The sequence below is a fragment of the Martes martes genome, assembly GCF_963455335.1.
Source record: "Martes martes genome assembly, chromosome: 2".
Classification (NCBI taxonomy): domain Eukaryota; kingdom Metazoa; phylum Chordata; class Mammalia; order Carnivora; family Mustelidae; genus Martes; species Martes martes.
Genome location: NC_137889.1, coordinates 174,492,561 through 174,513,441, shown reverse-complemented (window position 1 = coordinate 174,513,441; position 20,881 = coordinate 174,492,561). Strand labels below are relative to the sequence as shown.

General features: G+C 39.8%; 1 pseudogene across 1 annotated transcript in view; it reads right to left on the bottom strand.

Moving 5' to 3' along the window:
• Window positions 1–13,020: 13,020 nt before the first annotated feature.
• The window catches only part of LOC308338356 (sentrin-specific protease 2-like), a 176,811-nt pseudogene continuing 168,950 nt past the window's right edge, over window positions 13,021–20,881 (bottom strand). The window contains exon 5 of the transcript in view: window positions 13,021–14,584. The product of the transcript in view is annotated as a sentrin-specific protease 2-like (transcript). The remainder of the gene's footprint in view (window positions 14,585–20,881) is intronic.

Below are 20,881 nucleotides of genomic sequence, written 5' to 3'. Positions count from 1 at the left end.
GATCACTTCCGCCCACACAAACTGTTCACATAATTCTGGATCCCTTGTGATTGCACGAGTCCACTTGCCACATAGCAATATCAGAGCTTCATTCTCCCGACAGCAGCACCCATACGAAACTAACATCGAAAGGAAAGAAGATTCCTAAGACTTACAGTGCATCTCTATTAATAATGAATGTCTCTGTGTGTGCTATGGTTACCTTTAAACTAAAACCTGCAAATGATCCCTGCCTTTAAATATTAAATAGCTATGGTGGACTCTTTAACAGGACAAGTGCAAGAAAGCAGCATGCAATGAAACAAAAAATAAGTATGGGGCAAGGAAATGAAAGACTCCAACTTTGAAGCCAACGATGAGTGTTGAAAAGAATGTTAGCAGACAAGGATCTCTACAATTCCCTGTCAAGGGTGAAGGCCAGAGATAAAACGTGGAATCTAATGTTTAGGCTGGGACGAGTCATAGTCTTCCCACAGGGCTTATATCATATGCTCTTTCCTCTGTTAGCACAGGATCATTAAAAAGGGCAGTGGACTACATGCCAACATTGAGCTTTGAATACTAGTTCTTTAATCGTCTATTAGATTTCCTCAGTATTGTATAAGATGCATTTTCAACCTACGTCTTCGTGCACAAGTGATTTTACCAAAGAATAACTTTTTAACAAACTATGAAAAGAGAGAACATTTGCCATGTTACTTTTCCACTTTGGCTAGCAGCAAACATACTCTTAGAGGGAAAGGTTTTGGAAGGAAACTTAATGGAACAATCAGGGAAGAGTGGAAGATCCTCCAAGCCAGCCAGATCCGGCAAAGCAGTCCACGTGATCTGTCTTAATAAATATTATATCCAAATCACCCATGCATACCGAAGCGGTCTCGTAACACTGTGCTTGTGGATTTGCTGACACTTGGACGAGTGACTGAACAATCTCTTAAGATACAAGACCGTATTAAAATGTACACCATGGGGAGTGCCCCAACCTGTCAACCTCCAGAGCGAGGACACACAGCTGGTCCTCATACTGCACTTCAAGCTTTTTTAATGTTTATAGTTTTATCTGATATAAACTTAATTTTCACTTATTTTAGAAAATTCAGACAATAATAGCACAGCACTGAAAGTAAAAGTCAAACCAAAAAATAAAAGTCACGAATAATCTCACTGTTAATAATTGTGTGAAATATCTTCCAGTGGGTATGAAGATGAGATGCTCTGATGGTCACAAAACTACATTGCCCAGCCTCTTGCAATTTAAAGGGAGAAGGAACAAATGTCTAGCTTTTGCTGATCGGAAGTGAGCAAAAGTAATGCATCATTTGTGGACCGAGGCAGTTAAGAGAAAGAGTCCCCTGCTCAGGCCCTCTCTCTTCCTCCCCCATCTGCTAGCTGGATGACCCCAGCAGTCCTGAAGCCATTTACTGAGCTTGTTAGAATCACAAATTCATACCCGCCGCCATCCAGCACTGAACTATGTTATAAACGAAAAATAATCCTTGACTGTGTTAAGCACTGGAGGTTGAAATTTAAGGATTGTTTGTCAGTGCTCCCATATATAAAATTATACCATATTTAACATCTTGTTTTTTTCATTTGCCATTATATAGCGAGTCATTTCCTATATCTTTATTTTGAAAAACATGAATTTAATGTGTGTATTAAAAGTCCTTCCAATAGTTGTACAATATTTTCTTTCTCTTTCTGGATGGCTAGATGTTTAAATTATTTAAAATATTCAGTAAATTCATTCACTGAATGTTCTTATTCAAAAATCAGTGTAGATATATCTACATAGTTCTTTAGTGTCAATTCCTTTGGGTAAAATTGATGAGGTAAGAATATTTTTTAATGTCAAGCTTTTGACATAAATTGCCAATTACAGACAAGAAAAGTTGTATAATTTACACTTCACCTAGCATATGAGTTCTTACTTTACCTTACTCTCACCAGTGCCAACAGTGCATATTACCAATTTTCGATAATGTTTATTTTGTCAAGTTGAAAAGCAGAATTTTTTTTTAAGATTTTATCTATTTATTTGACAAACAGAGATCACAAGTAGACAGAGAGGCAGGCAGAGAGAGAGGGGGAGGAAGCAGGCTCCCTGCTGAGCAGAGAGCCAGAGGCAGGGCTCGACCCCAGGACCCTGAGATCATGACCTGAGCTGAAGGCAGAGGCTTTAACCCACTGAGCCACCCAGGCGCCCCTGAAAAGCAGTATTTCAGTAATGTTATAATTTCCCAACTCTGAGCCCTGTTGATGATTTTCATTCTGAATATTTTCTTCATATAGAACTCTCGCTGAAGAAAAAGATGGGAGAAAAACAGAAATCTCTGCTTCACGGCTAATTGAATTAGGAATCAAATAGTAGAGAATTCTTTATAATGCTGAAAAAGAAGCAGGGAGAGAGGAAGGGTGGAAGGAAGGGAGAGAGAAAGAGCTAGCACTATATCAACTATTTCTAAGCGACTATATTAAGAGGATTTAACTCGGCAAAGTAAAAGAGCATATAGTCAAAGTATGTAACAAGAGAGCATAAGTGAGGAAATATTTATTGGGGAAGAAGAGAAAAAATAATTCATTTTTATAACCAAATGTCAAGATCTTTAAAATACATCAAAGTGAGTGTCAAGGGCATGAATATTAGCCTAATCAAGAAAAAAAAGCAAAATTCTTTGATCGCCCCAATTATTTTTTGCCCTGGACTCCTTACATAATCTGCTCCAGTTCCCTTTTTCTAGATGTTTGGGTTGGGCTATAGCATGAGCAGAATTTTGAAGTCAAAATGCCTAGGTTCAAGTTCCAGCATACCTCAGTGAGAATGCTCTTTTCATCACCCAAATCTTCAATTTTCCCCTTAGGAGAATGGAGATAACAATATCTGCCTTAGTGAGTCGTGCTTATAGAGTATCTGCAACATATTACTTAATGTGTTTGTGACGATGTCTATATAGACTATGTGTCCTCTGGATGGAAACAATGAATTTTAGCCTGAATAAGGCAAGACAAGGACTACACAAGATTGCAATCAACAAATATACTCGAAGGATAGAAAAATTTCAGTAAGATGATTAAAAAGTTTGTGATATTTTAAATATATATGTTAAAAATATATAGTATGCATATATGTACATATACACATGTATATGTATGCATCTCTAATATTTATATACCCATATACTATCTTAAAATGAGACTAGTTGAGAGTCATCTCTCTTTCAATGATGAACTGAAAGTCTGGTAAACTGGAAACCAGCCTGCCACAAGTATAAGGAGATATCTGCTACAGTGAGAATACATTTTGATAATTGCAATTCACATACTTAGACTGATAAAAAAAAATAAGCTCTTTTAAGCAGGTAACTTTGCAATTATTCTTTCATTCGGGCAATGATTCCACAAGTATCTTCTGCATGCCACCCAAGAATAAGACACAGCTAGCCACTATGGCAAATATAAAGACATGTAAAATTATGCCCATGTCTTCCATTGGTAACGTTGCTGAAACAAAATAGCTAGAGTTCAATGCAGTGTATCCTAAACTAATATATAATCCCATTTCCGTGAAATAACCAAATCCACACTCCTCTCCAACAGAAGACATCAACAAGATTCTCAACACTTTCCCCTCTCATTCTGCTTACTATTTGCTCCCAGCTGCTTGATGTTAATACAGCAACTTCTAACTACTCCATTTGCCACCTTTTCCTCGTATCGGTTTATTATTCCCTACATTTTACTCACTCTGCCAGATTTAGCCGCCTCCCTTCAGAAAGAAGTTCCTTCTTCTCTTCCTTCAGATGTACTCTTTCAATCATTTATTCATTTAACAATATTTATCAAGCACCTAAAAAATACCAGAGAGTTGCTAGATCTCTACAGGTGAACACAACAGGCATGTTCTCTGCCTTTAAAAGTAGATAGGAGAGGGGGGCACCTGGGTGGCTCAGTGGGTTAAACCGCTGCCTTCAGCTCGGGTCATGATCCCAGGGTCCTGGGATCGGGCCCCACATTGGGCTTTCTGCTCAGCAGGGAGCCTGCTTTCCTTCCTCTCTCTGCCTGCCTCTCTACCTACTTGTGATCTCTGTCTGTCAAATAAATAAATAAAATCTTAAAAAAGAAAAAAAAAAAAAAAAAAAGTAGATAGGAGAGGAGGGGAGGGGATGGGTGAGCCTGGTGGTGGGTATTATGGAGGGCACGTATTGCATGGCGCACTGGGTGTGGTGCATAAATAATGAATCTTGGAACACTGAAAAAAATATATATATATGTATATATGTATATATATATATTGCATGGCGCACTGGGTGTGGTGCATAAATAATGAATCTTGGAACACTGAAAAAATATATATACGTATATATACATATATATACACATATACGTATATGTGTGTGTATATATATATATATATATATATATTTTTTAAAGTAGATAATATGGGGTGCCTGGGTGGCTCAGTGGGTTAAAGCCTCTGCCTTCAGCTCAGGTCATGATCCCAGGGTCCTGAGATCGAGCCCCACATTGGGCTCTCTGCTCAGCAGGGAGCCTCCTTCCCCCCCACCCTCTCTCTCTGTCTGCTTCTCTGCTTACTTGTGATCTCCATCTGTCAAATAAATAAATTAATTAAATCTTTAAAAAAATAGATAACATACAATAAACAAATAAAAGTATAATAACATTATAATAAACATTACAGAGAAAAAGAGGTGGGTATAACAAGAAATGATAAAAGAAGGGAGGGAGCCTACTTTACACGAAATAGTCTCAGCCAGCCGCTCCGAAAAAGAGACATTAAATGAGGGTCTACCAAAACTGGAAGAGATCGATCTTGTAAAGTTTTGAGGTGGGAAGGAGCAGTTGGAGACAGTTCCTCAGCTGTGGTAACATAGAGTCCTGAGACCAAAAATTAGCAGGTTTGTTCAAAGAACTAAATAAAGGCAGAGCGGCTGAAGACAATTATGACTCCTACTCTGCAAAGCCCTTCTTCAGAAGGGCTAACTAACTAACTAACTAACCTAACTAACAAGACCTTTCCTTCTTAACCCAATTCCTTAATTTATGCAGCCCCCTCAAAACATGAAACAAAAACTTATAAACCATATTACCAATGTAGAAATATTTCAAACACTCATAAATTTAACACCAATGGCCATCTGTTTGTTTAAAATAGTAAATTATAAACTCTAGAAGCTAAATAGAGGGCAGAATGTTGCATTAACCAAACTAGAACTACTTTGGAAAATATCATTAATGAACAATTCAAGGAAAAAAAAATTCTTTGCTTAATTCCCAGTAGAAATGATAACCCAGCAACTAGAATTAGACCTGGGTATTTCTTGTTGGTGTCAATTTTTAATCAGGATATCTAATTATTTCCTTATTTATAGAAAAAAACAGGACATCAAAATTTAATTATTCTTTTACTCATCCTATCTCCAAATATTGCCCCACATACTATCCCGTGTCTGATTAGCATTGCATGGTGAGAAGTAATTTTAACCATATCCCTGGCTTTCAGAACATAATTTTTAAAAATCCCTTGAATCATGATAAATATATACAACATGTCTCCATTTGCTGCTCTTTTATAACTATCACATTCACTATTTTGTTTTTTGGTATTGAAAACAGTAAAACTTGGTCATTGAAGTAAAGCAAAACTCTGCCCGTCATTAACAAAGTAATCGTCTTTTCTCCAGCAACACTTGTCAACCGAGAAGTAATAAGCCATGACTCACTCCCCAAGTGCTGTTCTCAGAACTCCTGTTTGCATGGAGAGAACCTATCAATTTTTATTTTCTAACTATGCTGGTGTCTGGAAGGGAAAAGAGATTCACTAACCATGAGTGAAATAGGGAAAATAAACTGTCCCTGAAACTTTTCAGCACATAGAATATTGAACCCTTCTTAACACTTCTTAACATGGCTTTAAAAATCAAAATTCACAGTTCAATAATTAATTTGAAGTGGAGAGAACTTCTAGCCAGAAAAGAAACTAAGTGCATTAAAGAAAGTATTCTTGGGACGCCTGGGTGGCTCAGTGGGTTAAAGCCTCTGCCTTAGGCTCGGGTCATGATCTCAGGGTCCTGGAATCGAGCCCCACATCGGGCTCTCTGCTCAGCAGGGAGCCTGCTTCCTCCTCTCTCTCTGCCTGCCTCTCTGCCTACTTGTGATCTCTATCAAATAAATAAATAAAATCTTTTAAAAATTAAAAAAAAAAGAAAGTATTCTTTAAAAGCAGGACTATTTTCTAATTATACAACAAGAGAGATGTTTATACATTATAAATGTTTATAGATGTTTATACATTAGTTTATACATTAGTTATGAATGGGAGCTAGGGGTCCATACACACCCATAGGGGTTTGAATCTTGGATCAGCCAACCTCTGAATGACCTTGGATCTCAGTTTCCTTATCTGTCAAATAGTTCCTACTACATAGAATGTTTGGGAAAATTAAGTAGAATGATATATATGAAGTGTTTAGCATAGTGCTCAATAAATGATAGCCATAAATTCTTATCAACTTAAACAAGCTAATAGCCAGTACATACTGTTTGGAGGACAGTGAGAAGAATGGAACCAGGAGAGTGTAATTAACTGACAGGGGGTCAAAGCAATCCCATTCTGTTTCTGGCCTGATTCTAGAGCTTCAAGGCTCAATCAGTCTGTCCTCACCAAGGTCCTGGAGAAGGGCTCTGGTTACCAAAGCCTTGTTTACTCTTTACATCTCTGGACTGAGAGTTTACCATATATTAAGTGCTAAAGTGGGGGCAGGAGGTTTCGGTGCTGGCTTACATCCTGTCACTAGGGACCCTGAGTAGGCATAGCTGTCTCAGCATCCTGGGCCGCCCAGCTCTGGATTCAACATGCACCCCAGGATTTCCACTGGACAATTATATAAAGTCTCTAAAATTAACATAACCACAGAGGAAAGAAGATCAATAAAGAGTCCCCAGAGAAACTACTTCCCATGATGGACTTTTATAGTTTAATTTTCATCTCTGATTCATCTCTATATCTTGTAGAGTGTTTTGCAAATAAACAAGGCTCAGAGAAATATTTGCTGAAATGAAATTAGCTAAGTTAGATTTTAATGTCAGAACAAAGTGACCTCACATTTTAGGAGAGAGGTAAATAACAACTGACATGATTACTTCCGTCTTTCTGTCCTGCTTCCAGTTCATATGTGAGATGGGAAATAATGGTTATTCACTTTTCAGGCAAAATCTGAGTCATATAATGCTATTGGTGTCATTAAAGGCACCTTCTATACTACGTTACCAATTATTGGACGCTGGAGAGTAAATAGTGTATTCTGCCTATAGAACCCAAGTCCCAAAAAAAAAAAATCAAAGAGTGATAAATCAAGTTTACCTACTTAGGTGTTAAAAACTTGACTTGGCTGCCTTCGACTTATAAAAGCCAAGTGATTCACTCCACTTAGCACCAAGGAACTTTATATAAGGTCAACCCGGGGCACCTGGGTGGCTCAGTGGGTTAAAGCCTCTGCCTTCGGCTCAGGTCATGATCCCAGGGTCCTGAGATCGAGCCCCACATCGGGCTCTCTGCTCGGCGGGGAGCCTGCTTTCCCCCCCTCCCTCTCTGCCTGCCTCTCTGCCTACTTGTGATCTCTGTCTGTCAAAATAAATAAATAAAATTAAAAAAAAAAACTTTCTTATAAGGTCAACCTTCATTCTCAAGCATGAAACTCCTTATTCCTCTTGAATAAGGAATTTCTTTTGTATTCTGTGACTAAGATTCTTCAAACATGGAGGGGAAAAAAATCCCTTTTACATTCTTCTTCAATCAGACTGTCACTACAGAGAATGCCTATAAATATGTCTTACAGTAGAAAGATTTTTAAACTAACTGCATTGTATTATTACTCCAAGATACTGGTATATGGATTCAACATTCTTAATTCCTAATAAAGATATAATCAATGGATTAAATTGTGCATACATTCTTCCTACACACAGGAAGTTTACTTCTCTTCTACTTGGAACCATCCAAAGGAAATCCAATCACTTTGGGATGGAGAAAAGGTTGGACAGAATGAATAAACACAGCACTCAAGAATAAAGAGTAATCAGAAAAGATGAATACCCAACTTTTGCATCAACATGGTTGGGACAGGAGGAGATGATACTGAGTGAAATAAGTCAAGCAGAGAAAGTGAATTGTCATATGGTTTCACCTGCTTGTAGCACACAAGGAAGTACATGGAGGACATTAGGAGAAGGAAAGGAAAAGTGAAGGGGGGAAATCAGACGGGGAGAGGAACCATGAGAAACTGCAGACTCTGAGAAATAAGCTGAGGGTTTTAGAGGGAAGGGGATGGGGGGGTTAGCCTGGTAACGGGTATTAAAGAGGGCACATATTGCATGGAGCACTGGGTGTTATACGTAAACAGTGAATCTTGGAACACTGCCTCAAAACCTAATGATGTACTGTATGGTGACAAACATAACACAATTAAAAAAAAAAAGAATATAGAGTAACAAACAAAGCATTAAAAATATTACATCGGATCCAGAGTTACTTGAGGCATCCTACTAAGTATCATTAAGACCAGAGTTCATCCCTGAGATTTTTCCAGAATCAAGATAGAAAAAGAGAACAGGGAAATTGAGTCACAGTCTTAGAAACATCAACCTAGAAAATTAAAAGCGGCTTTCCAAATCAGCAGTGGATTTCAACAGAATCTCAGTGCTGAATGTGGTAGCGTAGGAATGTAAATCCCTAGAGTGGCAATTTATTTTTCTATGAGAATATGCCTGCAGAATGTGTAAAAGATTCTTACAAATTTTCCAGTGTGTTGAGGAAAAATAGCAATGTTCTCAGAAACTACCCTGCTGATACATTTTTCTCAGTTGTTATTTTTTAAATTGATGAAAGAGATAAAATGTCAAAAGAAACATACAAAGCTGACGGGAAAATATATGTGAAAGAAATCCTTATCCTGAGACACACTTCCTGTCTTACTCTTGTCGCTGATTTTTTTTAAGTCACTGAAAGTTTGACATGTTGTATCTTTTACCAATAAATGCCATAAATTTATCACAAATTATATTTCATAATCATGTTGCTTTTTTTTTTTCTTCCAAAAGCATGAGGCCAAAATGGAGCCCTGGGACAACCTAATTCTATTATCTTACCACCGTTGCCAGGGTAACAGGGGACTGTTGCTTCTACTGTCTGAGATGAAGGTTAAAACTGGCAAGAAGAAGAAAAACAGGGAGCCCAGACAGAAGGGAAAAAAAAAAAAAAAACAAAAAAAAACAGACTGGGTTCACTCAGATATCTAGAGATGTTTTTGTTTTCTTTGTGGGATTACAGTTTCAAGTCCACAGATAAACTAGAAAGTTTCTTAAGAGCACGAAAGTGGTCCCCAAATGACCAGGAAAACTTCCCCTGAAGAGAAGGCATGATGCAATGTGGATGATGACTCTGGGCTGGGAAGGTACCACACACCCCATAGAGCAGAGAGTTCAGTCAGATCTCTCAAAGTATCAATTACACATCGAAAGGGGGACCTTTTGCTGGTATGTCTTTTTGCATCGTCTTTTGCAAATGAGTTAATGCAGTTTCCAAAGCTTTTGCATATGTAAACTTGGAACCCTAAAATAATCTGACTGAGTTGGCTTTGATCTGCTCTGTTTGCAAATAAAAGCTTTTTCAAGTATGAATATATAAGTCATATTAGAGACTAAATAAAAATTCATTAATCATTCATATTGACTGCCTATTATTAACTCCAGAAGCTGGGAGTCTCTTGGAAGAGTCAATGGACTTTCGAGACAAGTCTTGATGCTTTGAGACCCAGGAAATAAATTAGGATGAGGAGTTGAGAAAAATATAGTCCCCACTTTTGTATGAAAACTGCTACATCTCTGACAGCTTGAAGAGTAACAATCTCTGGGACTGTTAGCAGGTAAATCCCTAGCACAGGCACTGGGGTTTCACAAGGGGCAGGGGCAGCAGGTGACATCTGGGAGGCTCAGGTAGGCAAGCTTCAGGGCCATTGATAAGCATGAGCCAAAGGGGAACACTGGCCACAGTTTTCCATCTGAGATTCACTGAGCCACCTTTCCTGAAATAATTCTGGAGGCTTTTGGAGCGAGGGACCCTGAAGTCCAGCCATCCATCTGTCGGGGGCTCTGTAATTGAGGGACCATCTATGGAAGCCTGCATCTTACGGGCAGCAGTGCATAACTGTGAAAGGCTCGACGCAGAGCACGGTTCGGGTAGTTCACGATCAGATCTGGGCATCTTCGCATTGCTGAGGATTTACCACAGGGCTACATCAGTTCTAAGAGGTTTATTTTCTCACGTGTTAGCGTCTCCAAAATGGGTGGGCATCTGACCCTCACATAGATCCGCAATGGTCATGACGAAACTGCCTGCACATTAAAACTTAGAGACTGGTTTCCCAGACTCGAGAGAAAATCCAAGACAACAGCAAAGCACTCTTTTAACAAATACTCCATCACCAGTGCTTTTGATCACAGGAAGGACTGACTGACTACCTTGCGCAAAACATCATACACATCAATGACTCTGAGAGGAAAAGTGATTAATAAGACTCAAACTCGGAGTGCTTGGGACTATCCTAATTAACTTATTTTACATTTCTTTGCCTTTATATGTATGCTCAAGAGCGATATACAAAAACAATCTCTATATAAATACATCTAGAAGAGCTTTTTCCATATGTTTAAAAATTTCAAGCCATAATAATATATTGTGCCATGATTAAATTAGCTAGGCTTTTTTTTTTTTTCTCTTTCTCAGGGGTTCATAAAATAAGGATGCATGTTCTAGCTGATAGCATCTTAGATTCGATGAAATATGGGCATTGCTACAATTTTTATATACATGTAAATTTTATTTAATGCTGTGCCACATCCAGAGGGACAGTCAAGAAACAACTTCATTACCAGAAGCGATGCATTCTTACCAGGGGTCTGGAGCACACTGGGAGCCAGAGGATGGGCTATTAATTTGTTTGCTATCTGCATGGGGTCACCTTTCTACCCAACAAAGTCAGCCTCAGATTCCCAAGACTCTAGCTCCCTTTGGTTGTCACTGTGTGGGGTCAAAGTCACTGAATCTGGCTCCTCTCACCCCTCCATGGAGACAAGCTCCAGTCTTCCAGACATTTCAGAATAGAGCTTCTCTGAAACCCCCAAGATGTTCTCTTGCCCATATGGATCATATCTCACAGCATGAATGTAATATGCATTGCAGGTGGGGGGAAGGGGAGGACGGAAGGAATGAACTGGGTAGAAGAGAGAACACTGCCCGTTCTTACCTTCTTTAACCTCACAACATGCCTGACAATAGGGGATTGCGAAACATTCATTTTACAGATGGCAAAATGGGGCCTAAATGGTGAGTCATGCAGAAACTGTAACAGGGACATGTAGAATGAGGAGCTGGGGCAGCGCATTAGCTAGGATTTACACTGGGGGGAAACGGTCTTTTGTTTCCCTTAAAATAGTAATAAGCAGAATGTGTGTTAATAACGACCTCCCATATGTTTACAAATGTTTATGACAAATTTATGAGGCCTTACGTACAGGGGATCTAATTTGACTTAAAACAAAGCAGCTATTATTATTATTTCAATTTATTTTTTTTAATTTTTTTTCACTGTAAAGTTTTTAATGAACAAAAAAGTTAAATACAAACTTTCATATGCAAAATAGATTATTATATAACAGGCAGCCTCTGAGCCAAGTACTAAATTTTCTTCCCAATTTCAGTGGGGATGGAAAGGGAGGAGGGGACAACAATCCTAATGAGTACAAAACTTAATTTTGGCTTTATATATTAAAAAAAAAAAACTTTGAGGAAAAACAGCTTTTACATTGAATAGTATCTTTTGAAATCAATAGCCCTGGGGCACCTGGGTGGCTCAGTGGCTTGAGCCTCTGCCTTCTGCTCAGGTCCTGATATCAGAGTCCTGGAATCGAGCCCCGCATCGGACTCTCTGCTCAGCGGGGAGCCTGCTTCCCCCTCTCTCTGCCTGCCTCTCTGCCTACTTGTGATCTCTTGTCTGTCAAATAAATAAATAAAATCTTTGAAAAAAAAAAAAAAAGAAAGAAAGAAAGAAAGAAAGAAAGAAAGAAAGAAAGAAAGAAAGAAAGAAAGAAAGAAAGAAAGAAATCAACAGCCCAGGCCAGCCCTTAGAATTCTGAGGTATGATGAAAAGGAAGATTTAGGGTTTAGAGTTACTTCAAATCCAGTTGCAAGAGTAGCCAAGTCATCTCCGTTCCAGAAAGAGCGGTCTCTTTAGGATGACTGTGACACTCTTCAGAAGATGCTTGGAGAACCCCAGTTCCACTCTTCCAGGCCCCCAAGCCAGAGCCATCCTGTCCGACCAGACGTCTTCTCCCGGCATCCTCAAGCCTCCAACACAAGATGGCCGGCTTCCAGGTGGCAGTCTCTGCTCCAGCCTTAGAGAAGTTCATTAACACTTCCTTCCTCCCCTGCCTCCCCCCACCCCCACTGCCCTCCAGATCTTCAGCTGGGAGTGGAGCTTGATTAACATTCCTTTCAAAAATAAAGAGCTCAAACAGGCAATTCAGAGTTAACGGTCAGAGCAGCAGCAAACAGCCACTGCCCATCATGTGAGCAAATGAGTGAGCAAACGAACACACATGAACAAACACACAAAAGACAAATCATAAAATCCTGCATTTCCCACATTCATAGGGGAAAAAAAGTCTTTTAAAAAAGTTATTAATTTTTGTGTTTGTTCTTGTGTGGGTTGAACCGTCAGGGCTCTAAGGAGGCACAGGCTTACACGCGGGGTTGCAGGCAGAACCTCCACACGCCATGTCAGGACCAGGGTGCGAGAGAGACCGGCGCGCACGCCCTACAGCTCAGTGCCTGTGAGACGACAGAGGTGACACAGGGACTTCACACATGAGGTACATGGAGACATCTGTCCTCCCTGTCAGAACCACCAGCAGCTGGAGGGTCTGGGCGGGACCTTCTCACAGCAACTACTGAGGAAGGATTTCCCACATCATCTTCGTCCGGAAGAGGCATCTGATGTGGAGTAAATGTGATAGGTTTGTCCCTAGAGATATAATCTGCATATTTACAAGTAAACATCCCGCAATCATTTCCATCCAACTGTTGAGGTATCTCACGTGGCTTCATGCTGTAGTGGGCCCACTCTAAAAGATTCAAATCAATATTTCTTTTGGTCTTACTTTCAACCCGTTAAATACGGAAGGCAAATCCCACAGATCCTGTGTCCCTTTTGTCCCATAGAATCCAGATACTTACGACACCTTTTTTTAGGTCTATCACCACTAGACTCCAATGTACCTTCCTGTTCAAGGAGACTTTGGTCCATCTTGTCACTGCTTGGTAACCACCAGATTTTAATTTGGGATAGAAAAATGTACTGAATGTGCAAAGGGCTGGATACCCTTGTTTTTTTGTTTCTTTCCACGAGAAGATTCATGAAAAAATTAACGAGTTCATCATTGAGCCAGTGATAGTTCTTCAAGGTCTGGATATCCCCTCAAGTGATTTACAACTTGAAACCGCTACTTAGAATCTCATCCCGTGGGCCATGACCTAGGGCATTACTGATTTCCCTTTCCATGTCCTCTGTAAGTTCAAGATCATCCATCCTTTTATCCCTCTCTTTGCCTGAGCAATGCTTTTCTTTTGTCTCAAGTACTGACATTTTCCTCTGAGTAAGCCATTGCTCCCACTGCCCAAGGTGGGGTCGGGCTGACACCTCTTCACATAGGTCACGTTCCAGCTGGTGTCCCCTCCTACCTTCATTTTCAAGTCTGATCCCAACTGTCCTCTCTGTAACAGAAATTTTCCCCCTTGAACAACACCCCTTCTCACTTCTCACTGAGCACAGAGGTCCCCTGGTTTCAATAACTCTCTATTGTTTTGGAACAAACTGAGTTGCTATGACTCCATGACTTTGCTCTTCCCCCAGCCTTTGGTCTTTACTGTGTCCATCTGACTTCTTTGAGAGCAGTGATAAGTTAGCGTTACAGGAGGAACAGAGTTTCCATGACCACCCTCTTTAAGTCACTCCAATAACCTTTGGTATTTCTCTCTTTCCTCTTTTTGAACACCCTCCTCATTGGTACAGGGCGGACACCTCAGACCCTTGCCACCCTCTTCAGAAATCACCTCTGTTACAACCTGTCCTTGAGGCTTCCAGGTTAAGGAACTCTCTGAAGGGCCTTTGCCATGATGACGGCCACCTGGTCTTCTGTTAATATCCCTCTGAGTTCAAAGGAAAACCAAAGGAAGGCAGGACTCTCTGGGGCTGATCTCGGATTACCATCACTTATTCCATTAGGAGATTTATTACCCAGTTTCAGCATGTTGTTCCAGGACCTGTCAGCTCACAAGATGAAGAGTTCGAAAATACCTCTCCTGAAGGGGCCACAATTCCGTGTTCCCTTACAAGCGGAAGTTACCACAGGTTTTGTGGTCAGCTGGAATGGGAATCCAGATAAGCTGAAACCCTTGAAGACACTGGTTTTGACTTGGTGAATGAAATAATCCAATGTCCGATCACTGCCTCTTTAGGAGGGCCTAGGAAGGGGGCACAGGCCAGTCACAGAAACAGAAAATAAGAATCCTAGCCAGCCATTTGTACACACCAGGCCCAAGCAGCAGCAGTAGCTACGAGAAGCAAACCCAGAGCTGTCACTGCCACTGCTGCCTCAGCCACCACTGCCAAACTATTATTTCAATTTATAGTTATCCAATTCTTTTTTCTTTTAAAATTTTATTTATTTATTTGTCAGAAAGAGAGACAGGCAGGCAGAAGAAGTGGTTCCCTGCTGAGCAAGCAGTCCGATGTGGGACTCAATCCCATGACCCTGGGATCATGACCTGAGCCAAAGGCAGACTCTTAACTGACTGAGCCACCCAGGTGCCCCTATATATATACCCAATTTTTATAGATACTAAAAGAAGGTTACAAAATGTATGCAAGATAGGAACATGCAATAAATTTAAAATAATCCAGTAAAAGGAGATATAGGCAAAAAAAAAAAAAAATAAAGATAGGAGATAAACATTAATATATCCAACTTCCATATGGAAGAAAATGAGGCATGTGAGATAAAATTATTCTTAATTGATTGGTTATCCCACCTTTCTATGTCCTACATAATGAAACATCTGAGTTGAAGTTGAATGCCAGTAACCTCTCAAAAGTCAGAAAACCAATCTCCATCTTGATATGTTCACTTTGTCCCCCACGAACTCAACTGCTTAATTTCCCAACCCATTCATTTACTCGGCAAATACTTTTGAGTAGGTTTCTTGTACCCGACATTGCCCTTGGCCCTGTCTGTACAAATATGAACAAGGTTATTCTCCATCAATATAGAAAGTGGCCTGCTCTACTTCTTCCTTTCTAACTTGATATCCAGTTCAAATACCAACACAGAGCAATTCGAACATAAATATTTTAACCTCCAAAAGTTCTCAAGGTATCTACAATTGTTTGTGCTTAAGTAGTACCTAAGAAATAGTATTCTTCACAGAAAATAATGTTCCAGGTGAATACACAAGAAAAAAGTGAGACATGTCCACATGTCCTAGTATATAGTCTGCTTTGAGCTCCCTTATTAATGTATTTGTCCTTCATAAATAAATTACTTGAATTATGCTGTCCTGATTAGCCAAGTGTATAATGAATAACAGCTTATCATCAAAAAAGAACATTTTCATAGAAGGTTATTTCATCTTTCCAGTTTTCCTCATCACTCCTTACATAAAAGTCTAATGAAATCTCAGACAAATGCAGAATGTTACATTTTGGAAAAGAATCATGATCAGCACTCATCTTTTTCTCACACTAGAGTTTCTAGTATTTCTTTTATGTTGATCATGATGCACACTGTATGCACAAGAAATCTTCAGCATAAAAGGCTGAAGACTCAAAGAAGAATTCTTAATCAAAGTCTATGGAGTTATTTAATTTTCATATGCTGAAATAAATCCTTCTTAATATCAACTCTCTTGCTCAACATGTCAATATTGAATTCTCCAAAACCAATGTATAGCAAACCATTGATGCTCTCAGAGTATCAGTCTCACATTCAATATAAACTTGAGGATTTATATCAAAGATAGTGTGAGTAGTGGAGGAATTATCAATATCTACATCAAACATCTGAAAAGTATTGAATTACTGTAGAATTTAACAGAACTGTTGGCTTAATTTTACTCAACTTCATTAAAAAAAAAAAAAAAAAAAAACCTTACAGGAAGTTTAGCACAAGTTTAGCACATAAGGAATTAAACATATGGCTAAATGGGGAAATATTTTTTAAATGTCTTCTATCATAAGGTAATTCTGATCAATGACTCTTCCTCTATGTAAGAGGCACAATATAACTGATAGTTGTTTTTTACTTCATTGACTAAGCACATGTCCAGCAACATGATTGTCAGGACATATCATGTATAGAATTGCTCCAGAAGTTAGGTCTCCTTTTCTTTTCAGTTTATTGTTTTACCTACTGAATTATTCCTCTTAATACATGCCAAGTTTCATTCGATTCTTCTAACCACAGAGTTATACTTAGGAATACTCCACGGGTGGTAAGAAGTTGATCCCTACCCATGTCCAAATATCAGTGATTCAACTTAACAATTTGATCATTGTGTTCCCTTCACTATCGACTTGTTTTGTCCTTAGAAGCATATCTTACCTGAATATCACAAAATAGGCTCTCAGCTAAACAAAGGATGATAGTCCAATAATTTAAGGTCTGGCTTTGATTATAACACTAGAATATTATTATAAAACATAAAAAAAGGCATGGTAAAACAGTTTCAAAAGTAAATTATATAATAAGAAAATTTCTATTAAAAAACGAAGACAGAAAACTAATTAAATACATAAATGTTGGAGGACATGGAAAATTGAAAGCTTCCTACAGTTACTGATGGGTGTATACATTCTGGATCCCATGACCAGGAAAGCCACTCACAGTTCTATCATGTATATTTGGTAAAGGTACATAAGAGAGAAGAGAGAAATAGAAGTGAGAATAGATGAAGGGGAAATCTGGGGCTTTGCATGGGCCAGTGATGACACAGCACCCTGAATAGTAGGTTGTAATTCATTCACCTCACTGGAACCAAAAATAGATACATGATTGTCTCATGGTTGGGATGTGATGGTTAGTTTTTATTTTTTTATTTTTGTGCTTTTCTGTATTTTCAGATGAGCCTATTTTACCTTCATACTTACTCGCTACAGTTATTCCACAGATTTTTGAGTTATATTTGTACAGGTTCATTTATACAAAATAAAATGTACCCATTTAGTACAGATTGGTGACTTTTAACACATACAGACAGGACTCCTTAGATTTTTAAGTGACTTGCTTGAATCAGAGCTTCTGTACCCAGATCCAGTGTTGTTCCCACTACCTCAAAATAACTTTCACAAAATTACCCCAAAACTTCCCTTCATTTCTGTTTGTATTTCATAATAATACATCATACCATTTTTTAACCTTGAAAAATTAATTACTATAATAAACGCCTCCATACAAGTGCATGTGGGAGGACATCATTAGATGTGCCCTTTGTTAGGTGAAACAATGGAATTGAGAGAAAGTAATTTTTCACAGTGAAAAAGCAGAGACCAGATAGGAAATCAGGACATCGTGGGCCTGACACTTGCTTTGGTGAATTTTAATGACTAACCTTTTTGCTGAATAGCAGTTGGCCCATCTTAAAAGGATAGGAAGCCAAGACTCCATACCTTTAAAAGTGTGCCATTCTAGAAGGAGTAATAACTTCCAACTCACTCCTGGTGTCCTTCTTTCTACCTGCCATGGATCATTTGGGAGATCCAGGGGAGTTTTTGGAGGTATTAGAAGCAGAGATAAGCAAGAGACAAGAGTAATGTTGAAGGGGAAGAAAAATGAGCCAGCCGCTGGCTCCAATCGACACAGCACAGTGAGTCTGGACACAAGGAGATGGATATGATATGGGGTCAGCCACCCAGACGATGGGATGATATTCCTACAGCTGTTAGGACATTGTTCCCAACTAGACTGGCAACAGCTTGTAGTCTAGCTCAGAAATCAGATCTCCCTCACCCAAAATAAATTAATTAACACCCACCCCTCTGAGCTAAATAGCCCTGTCTGCCTGCCCAGCTTCTGTCAGCATTCTTTCTTCCCTAATGCCTGCTCCTTCACCGAGCTTTCCAACTCCCCTCAGCGCTGCCAAGCAGACAGTTCCTGCTCTTTAATTCGCTTTTATCATGTTAGGAGATTGCCATCAAGCCTTAATAACATTCTGCAGCCCAGGGAGATATGAGCCATCCCTAAAGCACAGCTAACTTTTTGTTACAGGCATCTGTTCAAAAGATTGACATCTGCCCAGGCTCAGTGAGCACAGGTCACACACACCCCAAGAAGCATCAGTTGTGAGGGGTAGGGGGGCACAGAAAATGGCCTAGCCTCATTGACTTTATTCTTTCATCAGGTTTCTTATTCTTTATAGGGATATCCAATGATCAGCAAATACTCTTCTGTAATCTAAAAGATGACCAAGGACAGTTGAGACTAAAATCTTGAGAAGCATTCCCTGCCAAGCTTTCCAGGTGGCCCTCAACATATCGTAAAGTTGCATTGATGATGATGATGGTAACACTCTGCCTTCATTTAGTGCTTTATTTAGCTTCCAATGGCTCTCACATGCCTTACACATCAGGTCAATGAAAAGGGATCTGAAGAAGTTGATTTTGCAAAATAATCACTCAAATAGCTGCTTAGTGAGAGAAAATTTTAATTTTCTATCAGATGATGATGTTGGCAAGCAAATATGTAATTATTTGCAAACTCAGACATATATTACCTGAAGCACGGCCAGGACTACAGCCTTCTGTGGCCTGGGACAGCTTGGGAAGAGGGAAGACAGATCCAATGTTGGGGTAGGCTGTGAAGGTTCTTGACTGAGCACAGACACACCAGAAAGGGGTGGGGGGGATAGTGCATGAAGAGAGACTTCTCTAACTTTTCAGTGTGGCTTGACACCTATTATAAGAAACACGTCAATTTGCCTACTGTAAAAAGTTCCCTTCTTAGAGACTGTGCATGGAACCTATCCCTGGCCTCAGGAGACCTTAGACCTAACTAATTGTTTGGCTTTGTCTCTGAAGAACTTCTAACTTTATGCAGTGATTCTCATCCACGGTTGTAGGCACTAAAATTCAGGGTCATTCTTGGATAATTTTTCACCATATGCATGAAGAGGCCAAGAAAGCCATTTGTAAAGAGAGGGAAAGAGGAAATGCAGATAAACAGAGGAAAACTGAAGCAAAGTTTGGAGTGGGGAGTGGCTAGCAGGACAGAGAAACAGAGAAATATTCTTAGCTCCCAGTCTCATTCCCATTACTGGCTCTGGTCTAATTGCAGGAGAATACAGTTAGTTTTCCAGCCTATTTGGTTTAGACACCTCTGAGGAACTTGGGATTTGAGGAACCCCCATTGGGAAATGTTGCCAGTTCTGTCAGCCTCCCTGTTTCACATTCAGATCACAGTGATGTCCTTGCCTGTCCTCTTAAAAGTCCTTTGCTTCTGACTTCACAGCGCCCTCTTAGTGTTCATGAGTTTGCGTATTAGGGTCTTTCCCTCAGGTCTAAATGTTCCAGCAGTGGGTCAGCTCTCTGCAGGATTAGGGGAATCCGTGGGCTTTACAAATGCTCTGGGATCAGTGTGTTCTATCCTGAAGCTCTCCAAAGAAAGAAGCAATTAATCTATTTTATAGAAGATAGAGCTATCAGTGAGGCAAAGTGCAAGGACCACAGACCCAGAAGCCAACCGACTGGCATCAAAATACTAGTTAGGAGTCAAGTTGTGAGACTGGTAATTTCATTTTTCTTAACATCGCTGAACTTTCCTCTCTTTGCCTGTAAAATATTAGGTCCCACCACAATAAAATGTCATTTCTGTAGGTCGAAAATGATAGAGGATAAGTAACTTCACAGGGATGAATCTAACAGCATCATACCTGTCTCACAGGTGAGTGAGAATTTGAGTTTTGAATGCCTCGTGTTTTTAAGTGTCTGCCAAAAGTACACCCCCAATGAGTAAGAGCTATCAATCCTAATGTGTTGTTGCCTCTTGTTGTCCAGAACAATATCTTTGTGCCCACAGGTACTTTATGATGATGAAGGGGAGGAGGAAGAGGAACTAATATGGCGGAAGAAGTAATATAAGGCCAAACCTCCCCATGTGGCATTATCTCCCCAGCTTACTTACCCCAGAATGTGGTTTCCTGACAGAACATGGGCCCATGGAGCTGAACAAGACCTGGGGAGAAGAGGGGGCAACAGGAAAGCAGCTGTGTGGTGCTCCGTGCACTGAGCTGTGACAAAAACAGCAGCGGGGTGAGCAGCCCAAGCTATCACAGGACCACGAGGAGCAGAGGCTCGTATGCAAGGCAAAGGTCATACCCAGAAAGAAGAAGTAGCAGCTTATTCTGCAGGAGACCCAAGACTATGGTTGAGCCAAGTCTCTAACAGAAAGGGCTTCTCAAAATAGAGCCACGAATGAAGCTCAGCCTTTTACAAAGCAATCTCACATTAAAAATAATAATAAAAAGAAGAAGATTTTATTTATTTATTTGAGATAGAGAGAGAGCACAAGTGGTGGGGAGGGGCTGAGGGAGGGGAACAAGCAGCCTCCCCACTGAGCAAGGAATCCCAATGTGGGGCTCTAACCCAGGACCCTGAGATCAGATCATGACCTGAACGGGAGGCAGATGCTTAACCCACTGAGCCATCCTGGCACCCCACAAAGCAACCTCACATGAACACCATCTTTCTGCAACCACAGT